Here is a 27,759-nt window from a genome sequence, read left to right on the forward strand (position 1 = left end):
AACTTGGAGAAGTCGTAGGGCCCTGTTGCCCCCCCTGATGGTTTTGGGTACATGATCAATGGCCATGTGCTTCAGGTCCGAAAGGTTGTGTTTCATCTCTGCGTAATGTCTGGCTACAGGTTGGTCGCTTGATTTGCCAGATAGAGCCCCTTTGATGGCTGAGCGGTGCAAGGCCATGCGCTCCCTCATAGTTCTAGTAGTCTTTCCGACATAGTGTAGATGACAAGGACAACTGATCAAATAGACTATGAAGGAGGAAGTACACGTTAAAACGTGTCTAATGTGAAACAAACGATCTGAATGGGGGTGTTTGAAAGTATGGCCAGTCACCATGTGCTGACAGGTAGTACATTTGAGGCATTTGTAGCAGCCTGGTTGTTTGGATAAGAAGTTCTTTGAGGAGGCATCTGGGTCCGCGTCAAAGTTAGTAATGTCGGCATGAACTACAATGTCCCTGATGTTCCTGCCACGCGTGTAACAAGCCAAGGGTCTTTGTTACAAAAACAGAAGGAGGAAGTATTAAGCATCCCAAGAGACACTTTATTCCAGCCCAGAGCCAAGAACCCTGAGACATTGATTCCTTGGAAAAGCCAATACAGTTCATCTAGTGCGGTCATACAAAGGGCTACCCGAGCACTTTGGCCTATAGTCACCAGCGACAAAGAGCTTGTTTCTTTAAAAGGCAAAAGACCCTTGGCTTGTTACACGTGTGCCGCCTTTCCCTTTCTACATATGTAAGTGGGTGTTCTATTGAACTTCCAGGAAGGCACCAAGGCAAGTAATTTATTTTGCATTTATGTGGAGTGCCAGCCATTTGACTATATATAAAACTGTTCTCCCAAATTACGTCACCTGCCCTTGTGGGGTTTATTATGTTGGGATGACAAGCAGAATGTTCAAGGAGCATATGGCTCTACATCGCTCGGCAATTTCTACATCAATTTGCGGGCAACGATATAGATCAACCCGTGGCTAGACACTTTCGCCTACAGAAACATCCATTATCAGTGCTACGCTATCAAATTATTGATCAAATTAGACATACAGTATTCCAAGAGGCAGTGACCAGGGCCGTCATCAGGGGGAGACTTTCGGGACTCCAGTCCCGGGCCTGCAGAGAGAGGGGGCCCAGGTGGCAGCAAGGACTATTACACTGGCAGCAGGGAAAAGGAGCATAGGCACAGCATGGCAGCTGCACTTCATATATGGAGCTGTCCGTGAGCCAATCACAGCTCGCGGAATGACAGCCAATCAGGAGTGGCCGCTATTGATTGGCTGCCACTCCGCGAGCTGTGATTGGCTTGCGGCCGGCTCCATATCGCTCCTGATTGGCTTATTTCAAATGCCGCTGCCACGTTGATGCACGTGTATTCCTCCCCACTGCCACCCTGGCCCCCTCTCCCTCAGGAAATGCTGCTGGCACCGGAGCCTGTGACAGTTATGGAGAAACCAGGTAATCATCCCTTGCCCTGTCTACCCTGCTCTAGTCCAGCCAGTATTTTCTGCTCCCCCCAGTCCAGACAGCCTTCTCCTGTCCGCACCCCCCCAGTCCAGCCAGCCTTGTAGTGAATGTCAGTTTGCCTTCCCTGCCCTTCCCCTCCCCCAATCCAGCCAGTCTTCCCTGCATCCCCCTAGTTCAGCCAGTCTGCCATCCCTGCCCTGCCCCTCCCCCAGTCCAGCCAGCCTTCCTTGCACCTCACTAGTCCAGCCAGCCTTCCCTGCATCCCCCTAGTCCAGCCAGCCTTCCCTGCATCCCCCTAGTCCAGCCAGCCTTCCCTGCATCCCCGTAGTCCAGCCAGCTTTCCCTGCATCCCCCTAGTCCAGCCAGCTTTACCTGCATCCCCCTAGTCCAGCCAGCTTTCCCTGCATCCCCCTAGTCCAGCCAGATTTCCCTGCATCCCCCTAGTCCAGCCAGCTTTCCCTGCATCCCCCTAGTCCAGCCAGCTTTCCCTGCATCCCCCTAGTCCAGCCAGCTTTCCCTGCATCCCCCTAGTCCAGCCAGCTTTCCCTGCATCCCCCTAGTCCAGTGAGCCTGTTTTTCCTACCCTGTCCCAGTCCAGCCAGCCATTCTGTGACTCCTCTAATCCAGCCAGTCTGTCTTCCCTGCCCCAGTCCAGCAGCCTTCCCTGAGCCTCCCTAGTCCAGCCAGCCAGCCTGCCCTGCACCTTACCCAGACCAGCCAGCCTTTCCTGCATCCCCCTGGTCCAGCCAATCTGCCTTCCCTGCCCTTCCCCCTAGTCCAACCAGCCATCCCTGCATCCCCCTAGTCCAACCAGCCTTCCCTGCATCCCCCTAGTCCAACCAGCCTTCCCTGCATCCCCCTAGTCCAATCAGCCTTCCCTGCATCCCACTAGTCCAGCCAGCCTTCCCTGCGTCCCCCTAGTCCAGCCAGTCTGCCTTCCTTGCCCTGCCCGTCCCCCAGTCCAGCCAGCCTTTGCTGCATCCCCGTAGTCCGGCCAGCCTTCCCTGCCCTGCCCCAGTCCAGCCAGCCTTTCTGTGACCCTACTTAGTCCAGCCAGTCTGTCTTCCCTTCCCTAGTGAAGCCAGCCTTCCCTGCGCCCCCTAGTCTAGCCTGTCTGCACTGCCCCCTTGCCCGGTCCAGCCGGCCTTCCCTGCCCTTTGCCCCCCCTAGTCCAACCAGACTTCCCTAACTACTGCCCCCACATCGCAAAAATTTGAGAATTTTTTAATTGGATTACACACCAATTGATGTCCTGCTCCCAAAGTAGCTACACACACATTATCCACAGCTCCACCCACCTCTAGGGGTCCCTAACTATTTTTTCAGTACTGGGCCCCACAATTTCTAATGGCAGCTTTGGCAGTGACAAATATATAGCGCTTATGAAACTGAAATCCAGATAGATTTATAAACTGGACACTCTACAACCCCATGGGCTCAACAAGAAGATTAATTGAAATGCTTTTTAACCCATCTCCACTTTTGATTAATTCTTATTTTTTGTATTTTTTAAAATAATTTTTTGGGCAAAAAAGTGCCGTGCATCTGCATCTTTTTATGTCTTTGTCTAAGTTGGGCACGTTATTTTTGACATTTTTCTTCATATACTTTTTCATTTATTTGGTTAAATTTTTTTCACTTTTTACAGTATCATCATCTTTTTTTTTTTTTTTTACTTATCTCTTATGTTCTAGCTATGTATCATTTTACATCTACTTTGGAGTTTTTTAATCTTTTCTGGCTGTCCTTCATATTATCTTATTCTCTAGACATGCAGTTTTAGCCCTTTCTCTCTGACGTATCTTATAGTTTTTTTCACTGGATGCAGATCTACTGTATACTTTCTTGCTTCTTTCCACAGTGTCCAGGAGCACTACAAGGAATTCCTCAGTTGGAGGACTGGGACCGGGGATTTAGGATGGCTAGGAGGCAACTGGTGGGGTGTCAATAATAATGTCCTCTTTATTAGTCAAAACCAGGTGTTGGCTCAACCTGACAAGAGGCGCAGAGTCTAACCCACTTGGTGGTCTTCACCAGTGACCCCTCCTATTGGGATTTGGGTTTCGCCGCACAAAGTGAGCAGGTTGTGGCCTATGCTCAGGTACCTGGGAGTGACAAGGAGACCGGGAGAATAGCGGGAATGAATACGCAGGATAATGAATGTAAAGAATACTGTAGGTTCATACACTGGACTACAAAGAAGGAAACATGAAACGTGAGAACTCTGAAGATCCCAGGACTTGCACTAGAGAGTATCTCTGATGATCTGGACACAGGAGTGTATAGAAGAGCGTCATTAAGAGTCAGTACACGATTGCTGTACTGAGTTCACATGCTGGTGATCCAGATGCAGGCACAGGAGAATGACACCTGGAATTAGTACACAGGTGCTGTATTAAGTACACAAGCTAGTAATCCAGATGCAGGCACAGACACAGGAGAATGACACTTGAAGTCAGTACACAAATGCTGTACTGAGTACACATGCTGGTGATTCAGGTGCAGGCAAAGGCACAGTAGAATGACACTTGGAATCAGTACACAGATGCTGTGCTGAGTACATGCTCTGATTAGTGCTGAAGTAGTTAAACTGGAGTTTCAGCACAAAGACAGGTGTTGACATATACACACGAGAACTAAACGCTACTTAGTGGAGTTTCAGCACAGAGACAAGTCCTGAAGAAATCACTGGAGGAGTCTGATCCTGAGAAGCACTGGAAAGAGTCACTGGAAATAAATAGTATAAAGTTAGGAGAGAATCCAGACACTAGGATATAACACTGGTAGGAAAGAACTTGGAACTTGGAAATCTGCAACAGCTAGTAATCACAGTCACTGGAAAAGTGAAGTTCCTGGGGTCAGACTAAATACCCATAGATAGTTGGTGATTGGATCAGAAGATCAGCTGAGTGACCGCAGGACTACCATTGGGAGAAACTAGTCAGGTGATATGAACCAACATGACTGCGCCCATTCCCGCCACCACAGGATCAAGGACGCACACACAGATGCCATAGCAGACCCCAAGGAGAATAGTCAGCCCGCCACTCACCTCCACCCCTGGTGACTGAACACCTAAGCTCAAGGATGCCAGTGCAGCGATGAGTAGCGGCCGATCCCAGGCCATATCCTGACACACAGTCAGTGCCGGAGCCCGAGGCTGCGTCTCCGCTTGCCGCTGACGTCGTCGTGACCCCCAGTCCTTGGACGCATGTCCCGCTCTCCGATATTAGCGGTTATGTCTTTTTAGTGGTGATATAAGGTAAGTAACCCATGGTGTATATTCTCTTTGCCTCTCTTTGGGATATTACAGGTTCTCACTTACATCTCCTCTGTTCTGATGACAGGGTCCAGTGTGGCCCAGAAATGTTGATGACGTATATATAACAAATATGCTATATATATATATATATATATATATATATATATAAAATTACTGGTTAATTTAAATTCCTGTAGTGCCATGCTTCTTGCTGGACCTCTGTGTAGTAAGGTGACTATATACAAAGCAAAGGTACACAGGTGGCTGCATATATATTGACATGTGAGTGTGGGATTTACACACACAGCGGGTAAAATAAGTATTGAACACATCAACATTTTTTTCAGGAAATATATTTGTAATGGGGCTATTGTAATTACATTTTCACCGAATGGCAGCAACAACCCATGCAATCCACATATGCAAAGAAATCAAACCATAGATGTCCATAAATTAAGTTATGTGTAATAATGTGAAATGACACAGGGAAAAAGTATTGAACACATGAAGAAAGGGAGGTGCAAAATGGCATGGAAAGTCTAGACAACACCTGAAATCTATAAGTAATTAGATAGCAATCTTGACCCTTGCCAGTGCAAATTAATATAAGCTGGTTCTTCCCAACTGATGGCCTATAAAAAGTTGTCTCGTTACCAAGGTGTCACACAAGAAACAACTCATGATGGGTAAAAGCAAAGAGCTCTCTCAAGACCTTTGCAACCTTATTGTTGCAAAACATACGGAAGGCATTGGTTACAGAAGGATTTGTAAACTTGTGAAAGTTCCAGTGAGCACTGTCGGGGCCATAATCCGGAAGTGGAAAGAACATCATTTCACAATAAACCAGCCATGACCAGGTGCTCCTTGGAAGATTTCTGAGTGAAAAGAATTATCAGAAGAGTTGTCCAAGACCCAAGGACCACTTGTGGAAAGCTTCATAAAGACCTGGACGTAGCAGGTACAATTGTTTCAAAGAAAACAATAAGTAATGCACTCAACCGCCTTGGCCTGTATGCACGCTCACCACACAAGACTCCATTGCTGAAGAAAAAGTTTAAGAATGTTGAAGCTCGTTTAAAGTTTGCTGCACAACATTTGGACAAGCCTGTGAAATACTGGAAGAATATAGTCTGGTCAGATGAGACCAAAATTAAACTCTTTGGATGCCATATACACCATGTTTGGAGGAGAAATGGCACTGCACATAACCCCATAAACACCATACCAACAGTGGATGTGGGATCATCATGTTGTGGGGCTGTTTTTCAGCATACAGTACTGGCATAATTCATATGATTGAAGGAAGGATGAATGGAAAAATGTACCGAGACATTCTTGATAAAAATCTGCTGCCATCTACCAGGATGCTGAAGATGAAACAAGGGTGAACATTTCAGCAAGCCAATGATCCCAAACACACAGCCAAGGACACTCTCAGTTGGTTTCAGAGAAAGAAAATAAAGCTACTAGAATGACCCAGCAATCACCTGACTTGAATCCAATTGAAAATCTATGGAAAGAACTAAAGATCAGAGTTCATAGAAGAGGCCCAGAGTTCATAGAAGAAGCAATATTTGAAGACTGTTTGTGTGGAAAAATGGGCCAAACTCATTTGCCCATGCATGCGACTAGTTTCTCCATACAGGAGGAGTCTTGAAGCTGTCATTACCAACAAGAGCTTTTGTACGAAGTATTAAATACATTTCTGTAAGCGTGTTCAATACTTTTGCCATGTGTCATTTCACAGTATTACACATAACTTAATTTATGGACATCTATGGTTTTATTTCTTTGCATGTGTGAATAGAATGGGCTATAGCTGACATTGGTGAAAATTTCATTACAATAGCCCCATTACAAATATATTTACTGAGAAAAATGTTGATGTGTTCAATACTTATTTTTCCTGCTGTGTGTATATATATATATATATATATATATATATATACACACACACACACACACACTCATCCCCAAGACGCGGCACTCGTGGTACCATGGGTGCCGTATCTGGGGGATGAGTATGAAACAATACACGCAGGCACCTTGGCCAAGCTGTTTGTTTATTGGGAGAGCCAGACCTTTTGCGGTTATCAGGGCCGGCGCTAGGCTGTGCTGCGCCCAGCGCCGTCCTGTGTTGCCGCCTCTTCCCTCCTCTGCTCCCTCCCCCCTGAGCTTAAATATATCCCATAGCGCTGGGAGGGAGGTGGGCGTTTCCTTCGCCCTCCGGAAACAGTAGCGCTCCAGGTGATGGACCGGCTTGCCCGTGCCTGGAGCCGCTACTGGTGGTTATATATATATATATATATATAAGCTATTTTTAATGTTTTGTTTGCTTTATTAGTAAAAATGGTAGCACAAATCGGGGCTTCAGTTCTATGCTACAGACAAGAGTCAACTAACGCCTGTGCCTGTAAGCAGTGAATGCCATTGGGAACTAATAAGTTATCTCTTACTGTTCCAGGCCAGTATAGCCAAGAGAGCTGAGAATTGCTCAACTGCCTTAATTACATTTGAGCTTTTATTGCAGTGATTAAAAAAAATGAATCATTGTTATTGCTGTTTTTTCCAAAATAGACCAAAATTATTTTGCCCTAATGGACTTTGAGTTTTTGTAAAAGCACAATAAAACCAACTAGGGTCTGAAAGGTTAATACTACAGTTCAAACTATGCAATGAGGATAACTTTAATAATGGCCCTGATTATGCAAATACATGAAATAAATTTACAATTTGTGTTGAAGAATGATAGATTAAAATAGGTGAAAACTGCATAAGCTTAAAGATATATGAGTCCTGGTTTTTTGGATGATTGGCTGAATAATATAGCCCTGTTTCCGGGCAGAATTGTAGCTGGTTAGTTTTGATTGACAGAGTTTTATCCAATAAAGTTAGAGGGGTGTGTTTTTCAGAGTAAAGTAGTTTAGAAATATGCAGTTTTGCTTCTAGAGTACACCTTTCGGTTTGGATGTCCCACTCTCCTGCCCAAAACCTTGCTTCTATGGTTGTCAATGTCTTTATTCCTATTTAGGGCCGTATTCAGTTAGCGACAAAAAGCCGTAATCTGCGAAAAAGTATCGCGGATGTTGTCATTGCGCCAGGTGGAAACTTTTCACCGACTTCGATTGCAAAGACTTTTTACGAACATGGAAAGTCAATGCAATGTAATAGGCATAATAGTTTCGCCTATGAACAGCAGGTGGAAAAAAAGTGCAGAATTGCGGTTTTAAGGTGCGAAACCACTCTGCACCCTTGGGACAGCCCCCCAAAGGATGACTGCGGAAAAAAAAAAACTAAAAAAAGAGGTAGACTCCAAAAAAATGACTTTCAAAATAGGGGCAAAAAAGTACAAAGTGAGGGTAATGTCACAATCGTGGGATTTAGGAGCTGTGTTCCCGGACTGAGCCTTGGATCTGTATTACTTGGCGCAGACGCTCACTGGAGGAGACTTGGCTTAATGAAGTTTCTCCGCATGAGAGGGTGCAGAAAACTAACAGGAGTTTGAGGAATGCGGCAGTAGCGTGGTAGCTGAGTGGCTACGTGGAGCGGCTGGATAGCCATGGGTAGATGTTGGTAGCTGAGTGGCTACGTGGAGCGGCTGGATAGCCGAGGGTAGACATTGGTAGCTGAGTGGCTACGTGGAGCGGCTGGATAGCCGTGGGTAGACGTTGGTAGCTGAGTGGCTGCGTGGAGCGGCTGGATAGCCGTGGGTAGCTGAGTGGCTACGTGGAGCGGCTGGATAGCCGTGGGTAGACATTGGTAGCTGAGTGGCTACGTGGAGCGGCTGGATAGCCGTGGGTAGACGTTGGTAGCTGAGTGGCTACGTGGAGCGGCTGGATAGCCGTGGGTAGACGTTGGTAGCTGAGTGGCTGCGTGGAGCGGCTGGATAGCCGTGGGTAGCTGAGTGGCTACGTGGAGCGGCTGGATAGCCGTGGGTAGACATTGGTAGCTGAGTGGCTACGTGGAGCGGCTGGATAGCCGTGGGTAGACGTTGGTAGCTGAGTGGCTACGTGGAGCGGCTGGATAGCCGTGGGTAGACGTTGGTAGCTGAGTGGCTACGTGGAGCGGCTGGATAGCCATGGGTAGCCGTTGGTAGCTGAGTGGCTATGTGGAGTGGCTGGATAGCCGTGGGTAGACGTTGGTAGCTGAGTGGCTACGTGGAGCGGCTGGAGCACAGTGGGAAGGCTTGCTTAGTTAAACTAAGAAACTATTTGCACTGGCAACTTGTGTGAGCATTGGGGATCCTTTTGTAGTGGACACTGGGAGCTGACAGGCTGAGAGAGAAGGAGAAGGCTCCTCATTGGTGGTAGTGGGGTCACATGGGCAATCCAAGATGGCCGCGCCCATGGACCGGAGGACAGCGCTTCCTGGAGGTAGTCAGCGGGGACCAGCGGTCAGCAGGAGCCGGCGTGGGAGCAGCACAGCAGCGGGACCCTCCAGAGGACAACAGCGGAGACTGCCTTGAGAGATGAGGAAGGAGCATACAGTGCGGGACCCAGAAGACAGCGCGGGTCAGCGCCCGCACAGGTAAGCGACAGGGTCTGATTCTGGGGTCTCCAGGCCGGCATGTGACAGTACCCCCTTCTTCAAGAGTGGCCACCGGACACTTCCTTGGTTTATGAGGAAACTTCATATGGAACGCTTTGACCAGGCGGGGTGCATGGACATCAGAGGCATTTATCCAGATTCGTTCCTCCGGACCATAATTCTTCCAGTCGATGAGGTATTGAAGACGGTTGTATCGACAAGGGGAATCTAAGATTCTGTCAACTTCGAACTCCTCTCCCTGCTGTGTTTGAACACTAGAAGCTTTAGGCAGGACCTTCTGAAATCGGTTTAAGACTAGTGGTTTTAAAAGAGAAATATGGAAAGAACTTGGAATGCGAAGAAATGGAGGAAGCTTTAACTTGTAAGCCACAGGATTCAAGACTTTGATGGTTGGGAATGGACCAATGAATCGAGGAGCAAATTTCATCGAGGGTACTCAGAGTCTTAGGTTTCGGGTAGAGAGCCAGACCATATCCCCAGGTTGGAAATTTGGAACCGCTCGTCTTTGGCAGTCAGCAAATCTCTTGTACCGGGCTGACGTTTTAGTCAGAGAGGAACGAACCTTTTCCCAGATGTTGGAGAACCGTTGAAGGGACATTTTGGCCGCAGGCACATCTAATGTTAGAAGAAGAGGGAGATCTGGCACTCGAGGATGATGACCAAAAACTGTAAAAAAAAAAGGAGTTGAGCTGGTGGACTTGTGATAATGATTATTGTGAGCAAATTCGGCCCAAGGAAGAAGTTCAATCCAGTCATCTTGGGAGGATGAGACAAAAGAGCGCAGGAACTGTTCCAGGTCTTGATTGACCCTTTCGGTCTGACCGTTGGTCTGGGGATAATAAGCGGTAGAAAATTTGAGTTTTACTTGAAGGGCTGAGCAGAGTGACCTCCAGAACTTCGCTACGAACTGTACTCCCCTGTCGGAGATGATCTCTTGAGGAAGGCCGTGGAGCTTGAAGATCTTTTTTATAAAGCTCTGGGCGAGTAGAGGTGCAGACGGAAGCTCAGTAAGTGGTACGAAATGAGCCATTTTAGAAAAACTATACACGATAACCCAAATTGTGTTGTGGCCCCAAGATGGAGGAAGATCAGAGATGAAATCCATAGATAGGTGAGTCCATGGCTTAAATGGAATTGCAAGAGGCTGGAGTTGACCGTGTGGAACCCGCCGAGGTATCTTGTGTTGGGCACATTTGATGCATGAAGACACATAAGACCTGACGTCCTTTTTCATTGAAGACCACCAATAGGACCGCTGGATGAATTCTAGGGTTTTATCCATACCCAAGTGACCAGAGAACCGGTAAGCATGAGCCCAATGCAGTAACCTCTTGCGGAGTTCTGGAGCAACGAAAGTCTTCCCAACCGGGGGTATAGAAGATAATTTGGTAGAGGTGAAGAAAGCTGAAATCAAGATTGGTTGGGGCTGTTCCATGGGTAGATCAGGGTCGCTCGTCATGGAACGGGAGACTGCGTCGGCTTTGAGGTTTTGTGAACCGGGACGATAGGAGACTTTGAAGTTAAATCTGGAGAAAAACATTGCCCACCGGGCTTGACGAGGGTTCAAGCAATTTGCAGATTTAAGATAAAGGAGGTTCTTATGGTCTGTAAAAATGGTAATGGGGTAATGAGCTCCTTCTAGAAGATATCGCCATTCTTCGAGGGCTAGTTTCATGGTGAGTAACTCTTGATCTCCGATGGTGTAGTTCTTTTCTGCAGGCAAAAACTTCCGGGAAAAGAAACCACAGGGATGAAGTTTTTCATCTTTAAATCGCTGGGAGAGCACTGCACCAACACCTTCAGAGGATGCGTCCACCTCCAGGATAAATGGCTGGGTGGAGTCTGGTTGCTTTAAGATGGGAGCGGAGATGAAGGCTTGCTTAAGAAGTTGAAATGCAGAGGTAGCTTCGACGGGCCATATAGTTGGATCTGCTTCCTTGCGGGTGAGGGCTGTAATCAGAGCTACCAGAGTCGAGAAACCTTTTACAAACTTGCGATAATAGTTGGCAAATCCTAGGAATCATTGTATGGATTTTAAAGGAAGAAGGAAGAGACCAATCAAGAATGACTTGTAGTTTTGACGAATCCATTTGAAGGCCTGTTCCGGAGATGATGTATCCCAGGAATGGTACACTTGAGACCTCAAACAGACACTTCTCTAATTTGCAAAAAAGTTGATTGGACCGCAACCTCAGAAGGACTTGTTTGACCTGGTCTCGACGAGTTTGGAGGTCTTGAGAAAAAAATCAAAATGTCGTCCAAGTAAATGACCACACACTTGTACAAAAGGTCCCGGAAGATTTCATTGATGAAAAACTGGAAGAGGGCTGGAGCATTACAGAGGCCGAAGGGCATAACGAGATACTCGTAGTGCCCATCCCTGGTGTTGAAGGCCATTTTCCATTCATCGCCTGGACGGATATGAATTAAATTATAGGCTCCTCTTAGGTCAAGTTTGGTAAAAACTGTGGCTCCCTTGACTCTATCAAATAACTCTGTTATGAGAGGAAGACGGTAGCGATTCTTAATAGTTATTTCATTAAGACCCCGGTAGTCAATACACGGGCGCAAGCCACCATCTTTCTTTTTTACGAAGAAAAATCCAGCCCCTGCTGGAGACGTGGAAGGTCGAATGAAGCCTTTACTTAAGTTTTCCTTAATGTACTCCGACATGGCCTGAGTCTCAGGGAGAGATAGAGGGTATGTTCGGCCTTCCCGGGAATCAGATCTATGGGACAGTCCCAATCACGATGGGGAGGTAACAGGTCTGCGCTCTGTTTGCTAAAGACACCCTGAAACCCATCGTAGGCTTTGGGCAGTCTGTAGAATCCCGTACGACGGAAGATCTGACAGGTATTACCCGCTGAAGGCAGCCTTTGAAGCAATTGGAACCCCAGGAGGTTATTTGCATGGTGGTCCAATCGATTTGTGGTGAATGTCTCTGTAGCCAGGGTAATCCGAGGACTAAAGAATGAGAGGCTTTGGGAATCACTAGGAAGGATAGTTGTTTGGAATGGAGCACCCCAATGGTAAGTTTAAGTGGTGTTGTACGATGGGTGATGGTTCCACTAGAAATGCGACTACCATCGATGGCGGTTAAAGTGATGACTCGAGGCAACGCTTCCATGGGGATTTGATGTTTCTGGACAAAGTCAGTAGTGACAAAGTTCTCTGCCGCTCCGGAATCCAGGAGAGCTAATACAGCTTTGGAACCTCGAGGAAACTTTAAATGAGCCTTGATGGTGGAATCAGACTTCCTTTGTGATTCAATGGCAACTCCTAACTTAACCTCTCTTTCATAAGTTAGGAGGAGGCGTTTCCCGGATGAATGGGACAAGTTTTACCTAAATGTTGAGGAGATCCGCAGTACATACAGAGGTTCTGCCTCTGGCTTTTCTGCCGTTCCTCAGCCGATAAATGAGAGTGGTTGACCTGCATGGGTTCTTCGCCCAGAGGAGGAGAGGGTAAGCGGGGAACTGGACGTGGCCTTCCACGATCAAATCTGCCTCTTTCCAAGGCACGCTCCCTGTGACGGAGATCCAACTTGTTACAGAGAGAGATTAACCCATCCAAACTGGTTGGAAGGTCACAGGAAGCTAGGTCATCTTTGAGCCTTTCAGAAAGGCCACTCCAGAAGGCAGCGATGAGGGCATCCTCATTCCAATTGAGTTCTGAAGCCAGAGTCTGGAACTGGACTACGTATTGGCCGACGGTCCTGCTGCCCTGACGGAGGCGTAGAATATCAGCTGATGCGGAAGTGGTTCTTCCAGGTTCATCAAAGATTTTGCGAAATGTGGCAACAAATTCGGGGTAGTTGGAGAGCAGGGGATCCGACTTCGCCCAAAGGGGCGAGACCCAATCGAGTGCTTGGCCAGAGAGTAGAGAGATGATATATGCCACCATGGTTCTGGCCATCGGAAAGTTGGCGGATTGTAGCTCGAATTGGATTTCGCATTGGTTTAAAAAACCCCTGTATAATTTGGGGTTGCCATCGAACTTGCTCGGAGGGGAGAGCTGAAGACGAGCAGAAGGTAGAATCGGAGGAGCAGGTGACACCACAGGAGGAGACGTGGCTTCGGAGCCAGTGGGAGCGGGATGAGCCAGTAAGGACTGAATGTTGTCCAAGCGTGATGACATATCTTGGATGAATTGGATCAACTGGGCCTGAGAGGTCTCCTGTCTTTCCAGACGGGATAGTACATCCTGCGAGGGCTCTACCCCAGATCCTTGACCACTAGCTGAGTCAATCTGGCCAGTGCAAACTGTCACAATCGTGGGATTTAGGAGCTGTGTTCCCGGACTGGGCCTTGAATCTGTATTACTTGGCGCAGACGCTCGCTAGAGGAGACTTGGCTTAATGAAGTTTCTCCACATGAGAGGGTGTAGCGAACTGACAGGAGTTTGAGGAATGCGGCAGTAGCATGGTAGCTAGGAAGCTACGTGGAGCGGCTGGATAGCCGTGGGTAGACATTGGTAGCTGAGTGGCTACGTGGAGCGGCTGGATAGCCAAGGGTAGACGTTGGTAGCTGAGTGGCTACGTGGAGCGGCTGGATAGCCATGGGTAGATGTTGGTAGCTGAGTGGCTACGTGGAGCGGCTGGATAGCCGTGGGTAGACGTTGGTAGCTGAGTGGCTACGTGGAGTGGCTGGATAGCCGTGGGTAAACGTTGGTAGCTGAGTGGCTACGTGGAGTGGCTGGATAGCCGTGGGCAGATGTTGGTAGCTGAGTGGCTACGTGGAGCGGCTGGAGCGCAGTGGGAAGGCTTGCTTAGTTAAACTAAGAAACTAGTTGCACTGGCAACTTGTGTGAGCATTGGGGATCCTTTTGTAGTGGACACTGGGAGCTGAAAGGCTGAGAGAGAAGGAGAAGGCTCCTCATTGGTGGTAGTGGGGTCACATGGGCAATCCAAGATGGCCGCGCCCATGGACCGGAGGACAGCGCTTCCTGGAGGTAGTCAGCAGGGACCAGCGGTCAGCAGGAGCCGGCGTTTGAGAAGCACAGCAGCGGGATCCTCCAGAGGACAACAGCGGAGACTGCCTTGAGAGATGAGGAAGGAGCATACAGCGCGGGAGCCGGAAGACAGGGCGGGTCAGCGCCCGCACAGGTAAGCGACGGGGTCTGATTCTGGGGTCTCCAGGCCGGCGTGTGACAGGTACTAAGGATACTGCCTGTGAACCTCTATATACCCCTGCCTATACCTTCTAATATCCTTCCTATAAACCTCTAAGGATGACTCTAATTTGCGTACGCAGTCATCCAGTAAATAAACACTCCAGACCTAGAACATGTGATTCCAAAGCACAAAATATTATTCAAGTAAAAGTACAGCAGTTACACGTTATGATCCTCATATAATCTTAGCACAAAGAGATTATACAGACCCAAGTACAATTATACATACGCAGCGCTCTCTGGTCCAGATGTTAGGCATCAGCAAGAAACCCCTCGTCAATCTGCATTCAGCACAAAGACTAGGAACCCAGGTCAGAGCACACACATTTATACCCCCCAGAAATAAACAACACAATAGAGAAGTTTGTTGCTAATACCATTGGTCCTAAAGGAGAGGGCATATGTTACAAGGCATTTAACAGGTTGATTCAAATAGACACAACCCAGCCTCTAACAACTGGGGGTCTCTGATTTCCTGCCTCATGCAACATCCTAACAGTTGTTCATATAATGTACATTTTGTTGCTTGAAGTCTCTGCGGTCCATAAGTTGAGAATGCATGATGCGATCTCCACACCGATGGTACTGGAATACTGTTGAATGAGTACGCATCAGTACAATACCAATCACGGCTTACTTATCACGTATAAAACCTTAGTTACCAAATAATCTTTATTTCACAGAATGAACAAACTTAAATCTTATACTTTAAAGCTTATTAAACCTTTTATGTGAATATGTAATGCGTAAGTATGCGGGGTGTGATGTAAAGATGCTAGTTAACTTGGGGCAGATGCGTGTGCATGAAGCTAATAAACAGCGTTTTCATACAGGATCTTATGCATTCGCTAATATGCGATTAGTTAACAGCGCAATTGTGTGTATTAATGTGTGTATGAGAAATGGTGCACTTTAATCTCACTTAAACTAAGTGAACACCTAGCAGTGTGGAATGCTGAGCCTTATAGTTGCATGACTTGCTCATGCCCCAGCAGCCCGCACCCTTTTCAGGCTCCAAAATACTGGTCTTTGTTCTCCCAGGGCCTGTATGGATGCAAATTAGCACAGCTACAAGACCCAAACCTCAGATAACACTGCTAATGTAAGGTGCTACAAACAACCCTCTTGCTGTATTCCAGCAGGGCCACCTGGAGTGAGAGCAGACATTATGTCCATGAAGCTTGTCTACACAGGCTAGTTGTCACGTGGCCATTTGCTCTGTTTAGCTAATGCAATCCAATTTTGACATACTGTACAGCCATTTCTGAAATATATCCTTTAGGGGAATTATAATATACACTTTATCCAGAGCACCCAAACTACGTAAAGTCATGAAATGGGCTTTTGATGAATCACCGTAACTTATGGCGATGGTCACAGATGCAATCGCATGATGCTAATAGTAATATCGCCACATGTACTAAAGTGTGAGTGTATCTAAAATGGCGCTTAGGCGGCGATCTCATTTCCAAGATGGCGTCTTGAGGCCAGTCGCAAGATGGTGTCACTGCGATTCAATTTTAAACTGATCTTGTCTCAGCCAATAATCCAGCTTCGACAGTACATACACAAAAAGTAGCGAAATAGACATTTGGGGGGTCTGCAAGTATGGGGGAGGTGGTTTTTTGATTGCAGGTGCTTGCTGAAGGTGTGTTTTTGATGTCACTTAAAACTTCACTTTACCGAATTAAAACCATGCTTACACCCATTTTCAAGTACCCTAAATTTGACAGGACTACCTATTTTCACGAAAAAATACTGCTTAATGCTATTCTTCACCACTTGTTCAATGACACTATATAGAGGCAATTGAAAGCACGTAAGTACCCCAAATAGCTTCAGGAGGGCTATTCGGGGACATCTATACTGATACCCAATGTTAGTGTATCTTTTGGGGGGTGTTAGGCTGATTTCCCCTTCTTTGACAGCACTTTTCGCCTGTTTGAGTTTCGCCGAGACACATTTTCGCATCCTTTGGAATTGAAAACGGTGAATAGCGGGGGCGTGCACAAAAAGTTTTCGTGTACAAAACACGTGAAGTAGGCGAATAGTGCGGCAAAGTATTGCGTGTGCGAAACTAATTGAATACGACCCTTAGTTTAAGTTAAGGATTATTATATAAATTAATATACCCCAAACTAATGCTGATAACACACTGCATCGTTGAGATGACCTATAATCCTAAGAGATATATAAATGTAAAAACAGAAAACAGCCCTAGGTCACCTAGCGCTGTTGTCTGTTTATTCATTATCATTGTGTTAATCTTTTTGATCAGACTATACCCATGGATACTACTGACAGTAAGTGACTCTTTACTTCTCTTAGGGTGAATGAATTAGGTGTGGCCACGTAGACCAATGGGAAACTTTCTCAGTCCCCCCTTCCCCCCCATCTAGATGGTGCTGGAGCCACAAGCATCTCCACCTTAATTACCACAGTGAGGTCCTCAAGGGACACCCAGGTAGTTGTACTCACACCTCTATTTGGGAGCCCCTGAGTAATTCTTATAATGGCCACTAAGTAAATCAGAAATGACTCATTCCAAGCAAATCAGTAATATTTGTAAAAAAACACAAAAATATTATGCCTAGTAACAATTTCATGGTCTATGATTTAATTGATTCAAGAATTAATAACATACAAACAATATCTTCATTATCCCCTCATCTTAAATATAGTCTATCTAGTTTGGCCTGTACCATTAGTAGGGCATAAAAACCATAATGCATTGTAAATATGCTCCCTCAATAAATGTCCTCTCCTACAAAAGGGGCTGATTCTGTATGTAACTTTGCACCTTGGTAAAACCTTGTTCCAGTGCAAGTGGGGAAAATTTAAAGATTTCCAGCATTTGTGGGCTACATTAGGAATGGTCATTGGTGGGGTAATTATCAATGGTTTATCGGTGGTTAACTTTGATGATGTGTAACCATCAGCATAAGACCATAGATGATTTCGCCCACCAATGGTCAGCCTTGCTCTGTTAGTGAGACCTGCTCTATTGGGCAATAGGCCAATCAGATTTAGGGGTGGGGCTTCGCAAATAGCACCCGGGGGGTGGAACTATGCTCTGTGTCCCTGAACCAGGGAAGGAAAAAAAAAAACATTGTGGGACTCTGTGCCATCGATCACCATCAATGTCAAAACCTTTGGTCATCAGTGGTTAACCATTGATGGATAGTAATCATCTATGGTCCATGGCCACCTTTAGGCTACATGCAAAAGCAGCCAGTATTTACCCTGCATGCAAAAATAATAAATGCATTTGCATTGTTACATGGTTTGTACAGATGCAATGTTACAGTACTTTCTTTTTATGCTTTTCTCACAACTCAGAATCATCTCCAAAATCTGCCTTTCTGCACTTCAGCACAAGCCATCTCACTCACGTTGAGCTCCATTCTTCTCCAATAGAGGATCACAGTTTAGCACCCTACAATTGATGCCCAGCATCCAATATGATTATAGTAACCCATAAATTGACACTTCTGGCCAAAAGACGCAGATGACATTGCATAATGGTTCAAAGATTCCAGCTTTATAATTTACACTTAGTGTTGCCTTAATACATCAATTTACAAAGCAACTGTGGCTGCATTTAATAGCTCCCTAGGTATTTAGGGGCAAGGTCAGGTGACCTGTAGATATGACCAAAGTGGCATGCACAAACAGCTTAGAGTGTATTGCTATGTTGCATCATGACTGTTTTTAACAGCAAACAACAATGTTTGTATAGCAATGTTTTCAGCCACGAGTAAACCAGAAAAGGTTCCAGCATAACTTTAACTTGGAAAATGTGTTGTGATTTTTTTTTTGAGAATAATATAAAGTACTGTACTCTAAGCACAATTGTTTGCAACGTCTCCTTGCCGCCTAAAATAAGCCGGCTTATTTCTTCTTGTTGGAAAACCTAGGGGGGTGAAGACTGACACTAAGCTTGCTGTCCTTTGTGAGTGCATCGCAGCTGCTATCTTAGCCAGCAAAAATGTAATCAGCGAGGAGTATTGGAAAAACAATAACGTCTACTTTATCTTCAAAGTAAGCACACACACATATAAGAAAACTCTTCAGATGAGGTGTCAATCTGCCAGGTCTGAAATCAAAGTGACTCTGGGGTTCTCAGCTAAAAACGTGGTATTTTGATGAAAAATAAACTTCAAATCCAAATTGAAATTGGTGGAGCTGCTAAAACAAAACTGCATAAACTTATAATAACTGATTCTTAATGGAATTCATGGATAGAAGTAAAAGAAAATAGAGATAGATACAAAAGAGGGCAAATGACTAGAGGCCATTCAAATGTGCAAAAACATGGCTGGTATAATGGTTACCATTACTGCTTCATAGTACTGAGGTCTTGGATTCAATTCCCACTATGGCCCTAACTGTGTGGAATTTGTATATGCTCCCCATTTCCTCCAGATTTCATCCCACGATCCAAACATATACAGGTAGGTTACTTGGTTCCCAACAAAAAATTAACCCTAGTGCAGCGATTCCCAACCTCGGTCCTCAAGGCACACTAACAGTCCTGGTTTTAGTGATATCCATGATTGTGCACAGATGGTTAAATCAAAATAACTGAGGCACTAATTAAGTCACTTGTGCTCAAGTATGGCTATCCCTAGAACCTGGACTGTTAGTGTGCCTTGAGGACAGTGGTTGGGAACCCCTGCCCTAGTGTGTATGTACATGGAGTAGGGAACATGGGGGAGATGTATTAAAGTTTGGAGAAAGATACAATAGAGAGAATGATAAAGTACCAACCAATCAGCTCCTAACAGTCATTTTTCAAACACAGCCCTTAACATGACAGTTAGGAGCTGATTGGTTGGTACATTATCTCCAACCACTTTATCTCTCCCCAAGCTTTAATAACTCTCCCTCATATAGAATGTAAGCTACACTGGAGTAGAGACTGAGGTGAATGGCTAAATATTCTCTGTAAAGCGCTGCAGAAAATGTGTGCGCTGTATAAATAACTGGCAATAATTTAATAAAACGCATCATACAGTAGTTATTTAATTGCATGACTTGGTTTTCACTTTCTTCTTTTACTAATGCATTCTGCTACAGAAATATTTTTTATATAATTGTACTGAGCATAAAAATCCACCCTAGTCATATAGCAGGTTATGTATAACATTTCCCCCCATGTCGTATGCTCTGACCAGCTTTATGGTAGAAAATTGCTATTCATAAAGTACAGTATTTACCTAAGCAAGCAACTTGATAACAGTCCATTTCCCAGCAGGAAGAGGCAGGGATATTTTGAATCCCATTGCTCCGACATCGGTCGTGCTAATAGTACTGTGCCAAGAAGGTGACTGTTGAAGAATCCAATCAGTGCTAATACAAAGCAGTTTGACATGTTACAAATTAATATAATGTCTGTTTTATCTTGCAGGAAAATTGGGTCTAAGAGGTGCCACTGGGATGGATATCTGAGAAACAGCAGCCCATCCACTGAGTAGCACTGCACATCCACTGAGTAGCACTGGGCATTCACTAAGTAGCAACGGGCATCCACTAAGTAGCAACGGGCATCCACTAAGTAGCAACGGGCATCCACTAAGTAGCAACGGGCATCCACTAAGTAGCAACGGGCATCCACTAAGTAGCAACGGGCATCCACTGGACCACAGCCATTCTAATAGATGGGGGGGGCTACTATATAATTTCTAAATGAATTCTTCTTTAATTCTGTGGAGTAATTTTGAAAGTTTATGTTTTCTTACATTCTTAAAATATGATAATACAAGACGATATGTGTTTGAGACAGCACTTACTCATTATTTTATTTAGCTCCCTGCTTTTAGCAACATTCTACTTTGTAAGATTCTGTGTTTATAGTTATGATCCTTAAAAGCTCTTTCAAACCAATGCATTTGTAATATGGATTACTATATACGGTGCACACACAGTCGATGTTTGAAAACCATGACACATTTAAAATAAATAGCCCATAATGGTGCTTTTTCGCACATACGTGGTTGAGCATAGAAGTCCTCTAATACATAAAAAAATGCATTTTTATTGGTGAATCTGTGATTTTCACTATTGCACATCCACAAACTCTCTATTATTCTATTAAGAGACCAGAATTTCCATCAACTTTTGGAATCAGCCTGTCAATTCATGGTTACTTTAATGGATAATCGAAATATATATATATATATATATAATCAACAAATACAGTAAATTCAGTGCGCAAATCAATCAATCAATCAATCAATGCATAAACACATATAATACTGTGAAAAGTTTTTTAGAATCCAATAAATAGATGGATTTTTGGAACAAAGTAAATCTGTGTCACAGACGCCAGATATAGCACAGGCCACAGGTACCACACAGGCCGGTGTCTTCCCCACGTTAAAACCCGGATCCAAGCGGGTATTGGTTTATCTGGAATTGAGAGCAAGAAAGAAGGGGCGCCACATAGTGCATGAAACTATAAAACAGATTTTATTGCAGACAGCGGACATAAAACTCATTCAATGAATATGCGTACCACAATCAGCGGTCAGATACCATCGCAAGTAATAAAAATGAAGAAGCCTGAATATCACCCGAACGTCTCCGGGGACTCCGTCGGCTATTCGACCAGTAATGGAAAGCAACGCCAAACCACGCCCCAACGCGTTTCGTCATCGACTTCGTCAGGAGGAAGTCGATGACGAAACGCGTTGGGGCGTGGTTTGGCGTTGCTTTCCATTACTGGTCGAATAGCCGACGGAGTCCCCGGAGACGTTCGGGTGATATTCAGGCTTCTTCATTTTTATTACTTGCGATGGTATCTGACCGCTGATTGTGGTACGCATATTCATTGAATGAGTTTTATGTCCGCTGTCTGCAATAAAATCTGTTTTATAGTTTCATGCACTATGTGGCGCCCCTTCTTTCTTGCTCTCAATTCCATATATATATATATATATATATATATATATATATAATGTAATAGAGATAAACCGGCACTCACCCCAGCCTCCACAGCATGCCCAGGTGCCTCTCCAGCAGATATATGTAGTATATAGTGAAAGTAGATATATATATATATATATATATATATATATACATATATATATATATATATATATATATATATTAGCTGATGTACCTGGTTTCACATGGGTAGACCTTAGACCTTAGATATTTACTGTTTCCATTTCCATCTCACCACTCCAATAACAAAATAATCCTTCCCCTCTAAAGTAAGGCATCACTGCTATAGTAAGACATTGCCTTTCACTACCTGTGTACTAAGCATTCCACTCACTCACCTCTGTAGTAACACATTTCCCTCCCTTGCCCATGTTGTAACACATTTGGCATTGCTCTCCATGATCTGTGTAGAAATACAATCCCTCCCTCTCACCTGTAGTAACACATTACCCTCACTAACACCTGTAGTAACTTATTCCCCTCCCTCACCTCTGGAGTAACACATTCCTCTCCCTCCCATCTGTAGTAACACATTACCCCTGCTCACCCTTGTAATAACATATTCTCCTTTTTTGCCTGTGTTGTTACACATTCCCTTCCTTCACCCAGTACATTCCTACTCTCACCTGTGTAGTAACAAACCTTCCTCTCTCTCACCTCTGTAGTAACACATTCCCTTCCCTCACTATTCAAAGAGGGGAGACACATCCACTGCCAGTGATATTTGGCAGCACTTGGGATGACAGTTGGTGTTTGAATATGGCCTGTGCTACAGCCACGATGAGACAGTCAAGCAGGACATCGCAAAGGGGGAAGAAACATTTTAGCCCTTTTCACTCCCTTAGGAGTAGAATTTTGAAGAAAAAAAATTCTTAGTGGACAACTACATCATGGAAGGAATAAACTCCCCAAATTTCATGTTTCTAGGTCCAGGGGTTTGGGCAGGGAGTTGATGAGTGAGTCAGTCAGGACATTTGATTTTATACATATCTATATATATATATATACAGATCAGCGCTGTAATGGTGCTATCTGACTCATAGCTGTGTATATACTCCAAGATACACATACAGGCTCAGATGTGACCCACATTACCAGCCATCATGTAATTTAGAGACTCCATCAGATTCCACAGTGTAGTGGACATTTCTATTTGGGTAAAAATACCCTCCATTACTTGGAGATATTTGTAAAGTGCTAGTAGAATGTATATTATGTTAGGTTATGTGAATATACAGTTTTTGTGTATTTTTTGTATATATAAATATTCTGTAGTTGTATAGTAATATTGCATAAGTGATAAAGCTACCAGTAACTGTGACACTGCATTTCAATAATTATGAACTTACTTTACATGTAAATCTCATTTAATTTATTACAACCATTTTGCTGCACCATTTTAGTTCTCACCTGATGTCAGTTAAATTAAATATTCCATTCTTGTGCCTACTAGTCTGATTGTGCATTTACTGTGTCTAGGAGAGTAACCCTTGCCTCCCTGCTAGTCTGCAGGGGCATGGTCTTAGTTGGAAGTTGCCGCTAAACAAAGAAGCCAGAAGGTTGATCTATCAGAGAGGTAACTGAAACTTGCACCTATTCCACACCATCCATATCATCACTTTAAGTGGGGTACCAGGAGTGTAAAAACTCAAATTCAGGCATCTCTTTAATTTAATGCAAATTAGCCTTCAAAATTGCTTCATTTAAGTTAGCTAAAAAGTGGGGAAGCAGCACCCAGTCATAAACCTGTATCTACAACGGTGTGCCAAACATTGAAAAATATTGATGCTAGTAAAAAAGTGGATGAGATCATACTATATAACCCATCAGTATATGTGGATCTCATATAGGACAACTCAACAGACAGCATTGGATATTAATTTGATTATTATTTTCATCCTTAATGTAATACTCATATATAATTGAATGTGATTGAATTTATTCATGGGACTGGAAATGTGTCTTTAAAATAGGGTTTAATCAAGTCCAACCAGGAGCATCCTGGGTAGTATGTGACAGTTGGCAACTTAGGCGCTGTAATAAAAACAAATCAATGGCCTGAACAACAGTTGCTGCTGAACATCTCTTGCCAGGCAACTTACAATACGGAGTTAACAGTTTATCAAACCTGCACAAAGCAATACAGATTTTTAGATTAATTCATTCAAGGTTATTTGCAGATCACAGAAAACAATAAGCAGTATGGTGTATATTTCTTCCACACAGTGCTATTGACAGGAAAGTGGGACCTGATAAAGGGAGTAGAATGTCACTGACATTTCTTAAGTTAGTGTAAAGCACATACACTCATAAAAATGGCATGCAAGGGTATTAGTTCAGGAACAGTTATATGCTATAATGTAGCTTTACCTCAAATAGCTCATAAAGTAGACCGATTATGAAGGCTACAAATGTGTTATCACAGTCATATCACAAAACTTGCATTCTTTTACTATAGCTCAAAATAGTGTCCTGTAATTAGAATTTAAGTCATTGAAATATAAGCAGCAAATGACTTACTACTACGGTTTTACCATGCAAAATTAATGGTAATCTTCTTATCTTAAATCAAGTTGTTTACCAAATACTGAGTATCACACCACAATCTGAACTATGGAAAGATCAGTAAGCATTGTAATACTGTACTATGCGGCTAATAGACACATTCATGTTTCACAAATATTTTACATACTTGCCCTCCAGGCAATCCACAAATTATTGGGGTAAGGTTTAAGGAGGATTCTGTCCAAATTGGATGATTTTCCTGAAGTAGTAAGCATCAACAAGACAAGGTTATTTTATGACCTGGTGTCTTATTTCATTTGCTGGAAATTACAAAAAAAAAAAAAAAAATCGAGTGAAATGTAATGAAGAGCAGTTAGTTAGCATGATAGAATTCGTCCGATTTTGATGTGGATTTTAAAAGCTGGGTCTTGCCTTTAATAAAATTGGTGCTTTAAATCACGCAGCAATAAACATCGAAGGTCTGAGATTTTGACTACTCAATCTTCATAACATTTTCCCCATGCAAGTATTGAAATTGAACTGTCTCCAAATTTTTTTATTTGCGGGTGTTGAGGGTGAGAATGCTAGGATTTAAAGCAGGGGAGGGCAATAAGCTCTCCCACAGCTGTTGTAGAACAACACATACCAGCATGTTCTGCCATAGTTTTACTATTTGGCCATGATAAAACTGTTGCAGGGCTTGCTGGGATGTGTAGTTCAATGGAGGGCTGCTTATTACCCACCCTTTGTTTAAAGGGATAATTCAGGATGATGGATTATGAACAATTATTTATGCAGCACTCACATATTAAGCAGCACTTCACAGAAAACATTTAGTCCCCAAAGGTGCTTACAATCTATATTGGCTATCACATGGACACACATACACACTGTGATTAATATTTTATCAAAAGCCAGTTAACTAACCAGTATGAGTAAATTACTATCCCCTATGCCACCATGCTGTAACCATTCTGTAAGTAACCATCTTTTTGAGCTTATCTCATGTATATCCTTTAAGCATTACACCAATTAGACAACATTTATTTCCTGGCCAATTGGTTACATTGGCTCATAATGTTTCCACACAAATTAATTGTTAAAAAAAATTTCTTTTTTACAATCTACAATATTCTGGACATCTGCGTCAGGTGCCTGATAAGTGTTGTCTGTTTTGAGCCTTCATGGTTGTGAGGTAAAATTGTTCAGATAATGTTTTTTTAATTCAGGAAAACATTAATTATTTGATCGTTGGTTTGTACATCACCACTTAAAAGATAATTGAACATCTCGCTCATTGTCCATTAGTTAAGATTATTATTAAGTCGTTTATAGCTTGAATTAGAATTGCATGTGTTTTCCTCACAGTATTTACCAATGTAACAATCCCTGTGCCAATGTTTTCAGAGCTGAAAAAATCATGCAGGAATACTCATACAGTATTTACTAAATATTTGAATTATAATTTTGATAGCTTATGCGTAAATGCATTGTAAACTGTAAAAAAATTTTATTTTGATAACAATTGAGTAAGTGTGAAAGAGGAATTAATCATTAAAAGGATTTGTCTACTCTTAGAAAAAAAATGTTTTATCTTTCACTCACATAGCAAATAAGAGGAGGTCCCTCCTTGTTCCTGTAGCCAGTAGCCTCCAGGCATGGTATTAAACAGCTTACAGTGAGGGAGAACTGAATATAGCCAGCCCACTTAAATGGAGTTGAAGTGGATGAATTAATTTTTTTTTCCACTGTGATGTCTGATGTTTGTGACTCTTGACTACTACAGAGTTCTGGAAGAGGTTTGATCTCTACATGCTATGTACATGTGGTGGCAAACAAAAAACTTGGAAATTAGCACAGTAATATAGAAAAATACCTATACTGTAAAAAATATGTAATATTGGCTTAATTCAGTTTTTTATTACATTTTTTTACGAGAAATGTATTTTAAAATTTTATTTGATGGAAAACAGCATTATTAATTTTTTTATATACAAAGTAATTTAGAAATATTTTAAGGCTAAAATTATATTATATTATTTCTTATTATCATATTATATATTATTATATGTATTACTGAATATTATATCAGTTTTACCTTAGTTACTGTATTGGAATTTTAGATTTAATCAAACTTGTTCTTATTAATGCAGTTTGCACTTTTAAAACAATTCTATAAAGGGTTCTTTAAAGAACCATGACACACTGTCTCATTTTTTTGTTGGTTTCTTTTTCTGGGTCTCAGTTATATCTATTTGCATCTGCTTGGCATTCAGCAGAAGGAGAGTGAATATAAGAAAAGTAGGGTTGACACAGATGACTTCAAAATCTTTCCAAGTCTATAAGAGTATGTTTTTTTATATGCTTCATTTGGAACCACGTTCACTTTTTCAAATTTGTAGTTTAAAGGTCAAAAACTATCACTAAAATGTCCGCTTCAATTTTTTCTTAAAATGTTGCTTTTATAAACAGTTTTACTCTTCCATTAGCCAACTTTTATAGAGAAACCCCATAATTACACATTGACAGAGTCGATTCATGAACATTTCAAGGATTAAAGTGCAATATAGTATTGATTCATGTAAAGTAAATAAAATATAGGTTCCTGTATACTAAAGTGATGTTTTATGTAAACTAACTAAATAACTGCTTCATGTAAAATAAATAATGTACTGTATCATGTAAAGTAGAAAAAATATATGTTCATATAAACTGAAAAAAGACTGCTTCATGTTTAATAAATAATGCATGGTTTCATATAAAATATAGATTCTTGTAAAGTAAATAAAGTTATGTGTTATGTAAACTAAATAAAGTTCTGCTTCATGTAAAATTATGCACTCTTCATGTAAAATAATACACTCTTCATGTAAATTAATAACCTTTCATGTAAAGTAAATTAAGTATTGTTTTGTGTAAAATAAAATAGCGATTCATGTACAGTAAAGAAACTGTTTCATCTAATGTAAAAATTGTATATGTAAATAAAGTACTGTTTAATGTAAAGTAAATAATGCTCTATTCCATGTAAAATAAATAAAGTATTTTTGTATGTAATATAAATAATGTAATTTTTCATCTAAATATATAAAGTATGGTTTCATGTAACAGCACTTTATTTAGTTTACATGAAACAGAACTTTATGTAATGTAAATTATGAACTGTGAGGTAAAGTAAATTAAGTACTGTTTTATGTTAACTAGATAAAGTAGTGATTCATGTAAAGCAAAGAAAGGAGTCATGTAATGTAAATAATGAACTTTCATGTAAAGTAAATTAAGTACTGTTTCATGTAAAGTAAAGAAATATTGTTGCATGTAAAGTAAATAAAGTTCTGTTTCATGTAAACTAAATAAAGCACTGTTTTATGCAAAGTAAATGAAGTACTGTTTATGTAATATAAGTAGTATTGTTTCCTGTAATGTATATAAAGTACAGTTTCATGCACTGTAAATGAAAGTGGTTTTATGCAAAGTAAATACATTTCTGTAAACATTTTAGAATAACCAATTAAAAATTAATATTGCCATTTAAATATAATAAATAATATTACTCTTAATAAAATTAAATAGCAATTTCCCCCTATATATATATATAATAATTAAATTGTATTTCTTCCCTAAGAGAATCATTAATGTTATTTGCTTCCTTAATCAATACATCATGATTGACCTCAAGAGAATTTTTATCCTCTCTTCTGATTGGTCAGACAGATGTTGAAGTTTTTTTTGTGGAGCTTTCCTCTAGAAAAAAACCCACAAAACCCAATTAAAACGGCTGAATAATAAATTTTTACCCCCAGGTATCATGAGTTCAAACTGCCAATGATATGCAGGAGATTTAAATCCCCAGCAAACCCAA

Source organism: Taudactylus pleione, unplaced genomic scaffold (genome assembly GCF_031769625.1).
Source record: "Taudactylus pleione unplaced genomic scaffold, aTauple2 ptg000431l, whole genome shotgun sequence".
NCBI classification, from domain to species: Eukaryota; Metazoa; Chordata; class Amphibia; order Anura; family Myobatrachidae; genus Taudactylus; species Taudactylus pleione.